General features: G+C 44.9%; 1 non-coding gene across 1 annotated transcript; it reads right to left on the bottom strand.

Annotated features, from left to right (window-relative positions):
* Positions 1–426: 426 nt before the first annotated feature.
* Positions 427–582, bottom strand: LOC119351451. Its single transcript, XR_005169945.1, has one exon. It is a non-coding gene; the product is annotated as a 5.8S ribosomal RNA (ribosomal RNA).
* Between the last annotated feature and the right edge of the window lie 4,976 nt (positions 583–5,558).

The raw sequence follows: 5,558 nt of genomic DNA, 5'->3' as shown, positions 1-5,558 counted from the left end.
CAGGCGCCCCTTTCCAGGGGACTTGGGCCCGATCCGTCGTTGAGAACGCCTCTCCAGACTACAATTCGTATGGCACAGCCGCCTGATTCTCAAGCTGGGTTGCTCCTAGTTCGCTCGCCGTTACTAGGGGAATCCTTGTAAGTTTCTTCTCCTCCGCTTATTTATATACTTAAACTCAGCGGGTAGTCCCACTTGACCTGGGGTCGCGGCCGAAGCGACGTGTGCTTCGTTTGCTGGGTCATTCCGAGGCCATAATGCCAGCTCGTGTCGGATGCACTGCATTGATAAAGCAAGGACGCCCACCATGTGCTGTGTCCGGCATGGTATGCCAGCAGCCCGATCTTCGGTCCACCGCCCCTTGCGAGACGAGGGACCAGATGCTGCATCCCAATTCCCGATGAGGGTGGTTGGGAGTGTGTTTTGGCGTGATGCCCAGGCAGGCGTGCCCTCGGCCGAGTGGCCTCGGGCACAACTTGCGTTCAAAGACTTGATGGTTCGCGGGATTCTGCAATTCACACCAGGTATCGCATTTTGCTATGTTCTTCATCGATGCGAGAGCCGAGATATTCATTGCCGAGAGTCGTGTGGATTAAATAGCTTTGCAACACGAGGGACGGCTAGCAAGCTAGCCATGCCCCCGGGTTAGGCATAGTGTTCCTTGATGCCTTCGGTGCCGTGGGTTCTTTTACCCCGAGCCCCCACCTGCTCTGAGAAGGGGAGGTGGTCGAGGCATTGGCCGAGCGATGGACGGTGCCGTCACTGACGGATTGGATGATGCGTGCGCGGTCTATTTTGGTCAGGGTCACGACAATGATCCTTCCGCAGGTTCACCTATGGAAACCTTGTTACGACTTCTCCTTCCTCTAAATGATAAGGTTTAATCGACTTCTCGCAACGTCGGGGGTGCCGAACCGCCTGTCGGTGTCAAAACCTGTAGATCCCGGGTAGGGGGTCCCGAACTGTGCGTCTGAGGTCGATGGTAACAGGAGACGGGGGACACGAGGTTTACCCAGGTTCGGGCCCTCTCTATGGAGCCAATACCCTACTTCCTGCTTGATTGATCTCGATGAATATGAGTATTACAAGAGTTGATCTACCACGAGATAGTAATGGCTAAACCCTAGAAGTCTAGCCTATATGATTATGATTGTAATTGCCTCTACGGACTCAACCCTCCGGTTTATATAGACACCGGAAGGGGGCTAGGGTTACACAAAGTCGGTTACAGAGAAAGGAATCTACATATTCGAGTCGCCAAGCTTGCTATCCACGAAAAGGAGAGTCCCATCCGGACATGAGAAGAAGTCTTCGGTCTTGTATCTTCATAGTCCAATAGTCCAGCCCATGTCACATAGTCCGGACAGCCAAAAACCCCTAAATCTAGGACTCCCTCAGTAGCCCCCGAACTAGTCTTCCAATGATGATGTGTCCGGGCGGAGATTGTCTTCGGCATCGCAAGGAGGGTTCCTCCTCCACTTATTTCAAAGTACCTGACTTTACAGAGAGGTATTCGGCTTTCCCTTTAATGTCACGCCCATCGGCTTCCGCACCTTCATGACTTCAGCTTCCACGTGTCGAGCAAATATGAGTGGTCGGGGTATTATTACACATACAATCCTGGCCGTGTATAAAACACGTCTATTTAAAGAGACTGGGATTTTCAGATCCATTTCATACCAAGCGAGGAATCCGCAGAGGTTGCTTGGAGAAACCATTCCAACATGTCTAGCACTCCCAACTCTTCCTCCCATCCCCACAGTCCCAAAAAAAGTGATTGGAGAAGTGTTCCATATCGCACAGTCAGCTAGTCGAGCTGCAAACACAGGGATTCCCCCCCCCCACAGATCTAGTTCATGTTCGAGCGGGATTGATTTCCTTCAACGGCGGGACTCAGGCGGAGAATTGCCCCAACCCATCCAGGGGGGAGCGGGTATACTTCGTTCCCTACTTACTGAGAGGTGTCGGATTTCCAATCCACCCATTCCTCTGAGGGCTTCTGGAGTATTATGGTCTCCAGGTGCACAATTTCACTCCTACCTCCATCTTGCACATTGCTGGTTACGTTGCCCTTTGCGAGTTATTCCTGGGTTGTGAGGCCCACTTTGAATTATGGAAGAAGCTATTCTTCCTCGTCCCTCGTAGCCAAGGAGGATTAATATTTGAAGTAGGCGGAGCTGAAGAATGGCGTATCACCGGGACTGGATACCTGTCCAGCATGCCGAAGAAGGCATCCGAAGAGTGGCCCTCTGAATGGTTTTATATCGAGGATGCCGCCCTTCCCGACCTAGTCCGAATGGGTCTCCCCGAATTTTCAAGCATTCCGTTGAAGAAATGCCACAACTTGCGCCCTCGGAGCTTTAAGGAGGAAGATAGTGCGGAAGTCCGTCAGTTGACCAGCAAGATAAAGACTCTCGCTCATGACCCACAAGTATAGGGGATCTATCGTAGTCCTTCTGATAAGTAAGAGTGTCGAACCCAACGAGGAGCAGAAGGAAATGACAATCGGTTTTCAGTAAGGTATTCTCTACAAGCACTGAAATTGTAGGTAACAGGTAGTTTTGTGATAAGATAATTTGTAACGGGTAACAAGCAATGAAAGTAAATAAGGTGCAGCAAGGTGGCCCAATCCTTTTTGTAGCAAATGACAACCTTGGACAATTTCTTATAATGAGAAAAGTGCTCCCGAGGACACATGGGAATTATCGTCAAGCTAGTTTCATCACGCTCATATGATTCGCGTTCGGTACTTTGATAATTTAATATGTGGGTGGACCGGTGCTTGGGTACTGCCGTTTCTTGGACAAGCATCCCACTTATGATAAACCCCTATTGTAAGCATCTGCAACAACAAAAGAAGTATTAAGTTAAACCTAACCATAGCATGAAACTAGTGGATCCAGATCAGCCCCTTACGAAGCAACGCATAAACTAGGGTTTAAGCTTCTGTCACTCTAGCAACCCATCATCTACTTATTACTTCCCAATGCCTTCCTTCCTCTAGGCCCAAATAATGGTGAAGTTTCATGTAGTCGACGTTCACATAACACCACTAGAGGAGAGACAACATACATCTCATCAAAATATCGAACGAATACCAAATTCTCATGACTACTAATAGCAAGACTTCACCCATGTCCTCAGGAACAAACCTAACTATTCATGAAGCATATTCATGTTCATAATCAGAGGAGTATTAATATGCATTAAGGATCTGAACATATGATCTTCCACCAAGTAAACTAATTAGCATCAACTACAAGGAGTAATTAACACTACTAGCAACCCACAGGTACCAATTTGTGGTTTTGGATACAAGAGATGAACTAGGGTTTGAGAGGAGATGGTGCTGGTGAAGATGTCGATGGAGATTGACCCCCTCCCGATGAGAGGATCGTTGGTGATGATGATGGTGATGATTTCGCCCTTTCGGAGGGAAGTTTCCCCGGCAGAACAGCTCCACCGGAGCCCTAGATTGGTTCCGCCAAGGTTCCGCCTCGTGGCAGCGGAGTTTCGTCCCGTAAGCTTGCTTATGATTTTTTTCCAGGGTAGAAGACTTCATATAGCAGAAGATGGGCACCGGAGGGCCACCAGGTGGCCCACGAGGTAGGGGGCGCGCCCAGTAGGGTTGGGCGCGCCCCGCACCCTTGTAGCCAGGGTGTGGGCCCCCTCGTGTACTTCTTCCGCTCAATAATTATCATTAATTCCAAAAATGACTTTCGTGGAGTTTTAGGTCTTTTGGAGCTGTGCAGAATAGGTCTACAATATTTGCTCCTTTTCCACCCAAAATCCCAGCTGCCGGCATTCTCCCTCTTCATGATAAACCTTGTAAAATAAGAGAGAATAGCCATAAGTATTGTGACATAATGTGTACTAACAGCCCATAATGCAATAAACATTGATATAAAAGCATGATGCAAAATGGACGTATCAACTCCCCCAAGCTTAGGCCTCGCTTGTCCTCAAGGGAAGCCGATATCGAAAAATATGTCCACATGTTTAGAGATAGAGGTGTCGATAAAAATAAAATACGAACATGAGGGCATCATGATCATTCTTATAACAACAACATATATAGATTTTGTCATATGATTTCTTATGCTCTAGTAACAATCTATTCACAATGTCAAGTATGGTACAGAAACTTCATTGAGAACAAACACACTATAATCTCAATCACTGAAGCAACTGCAATTTATTATAACATCAGAAAGAGTCAAGAATAGAGCTTTTCAGCAAGTCCACATACTCAACTATCATATAATCTTCTACAATTGCTAACACTCACGCAATACTTATGGTTATGGAGTTTTAGTCAGACACTGAGAAAGATAGGGGCTTATAATTTCGCCTACCAACGTGTTCACCTTTGGGTGATGTCAACAATAATAGTTCATGCTAACTTACATCCAATTGGATATATATATATATATATATATATATATATATATATATATATATATATATATATATATATATATATATATATATCAGGATCTTTCCAACACGAGGTGCTTGCCAAAGGATAAAATGAAAAAGGGAAAGGTGAAGATCACCTTGACTCTTGCAAAAAGTAAAATACATAAAGTAAAAGATAGGCCCTTCGCAGAGGGAAGCAGAGGTTGCCATGTGCTATTAGGGTTGGATGCACAAAATCTTAATGCAAAAGAACGTCACTTTATATTGCCACTTGTGATATGAACCTTTATTATGCAGTCCGTCGCTTTTATTACTTCCATATCACACGATCGTATAAAGCTTATTTTCTCCGCACTAATAAGTCATACATATTTAGAGAATAATTTTTATTGCTTGCAACATGACAACTTACTTGAAGGATCTTACTCAATCCATAGGTAGGTATGGTGGACTCTCATGGCAAAACTGGGTTTAAGGATATTTGGAAGCACAAGTAGTATCTCTACTTGGTGCAAGGAATTTGGCTAGCATGAGGGGGAAGGCAAGCTCAACATCTTTGGAAGGTCAATGACAATATACTTTAACTGAGATGTCAGAAAAACATAAACTATTATGTTGTCTTCCTTGTCCAACATCAACTCTTTTAGCATGTCATACTTAATGAGCGCTTCACAATCATAAAAGATGTCCAAGATAATATATCTATATGTGAACCCCTCTTTCCTTATCACTTCCTATTAATTGCAACGATGACCAAGGGTACGTTCATCAACTCTCAACAATTTTTATGCCTCATACTTTCTATGTGTGAAGTTATCACTATCCATAAGATCAATATGAAATATTTTATTCTTTCTACTTTCTCAAGATCATAGCACATAGCAAAGCCCTAGACTCAACACTAAACTTTATTATAGATAGCACACGGACTTGATTACATAAAAAGATCACAATGCAAAACTCAAACTACTTGATATCAAAACTTCAAACTACTAAATCAAGACACTACTAAAATGATCGAACTAAATAAAGCAGTAAAGATAGGAGTGTGATGGTGATACGATACCGGGGCACCTCCCCCAAGCTTGGCAGTTGCCAAAGGGAGTGCCCATACCCATGTGGTTATGTCTTCGGAGGGGGTG

The sequence above is a fragment of the Triticum dicoccoides genome, chromosome 1B (genome assembly GCF_002162155.2).
Source record: "Triticum dicoccoides isolate Atlit2015 ecotype Zavitan chromosome 1B, WEW_v2.0, whole genome shotgun sequence".
Classification (NCBI taxonomy): Eukaryota; Viridiplantae; Streptophyta; class Magnoliopsida; order Poales; family Poaceae; genus Triticum; species Triticum dicoccoides.
Note: the sequence above shows the minus strand (reverse complement) of the source record. Positions and strands in the feature narration are given on the sequence as shown.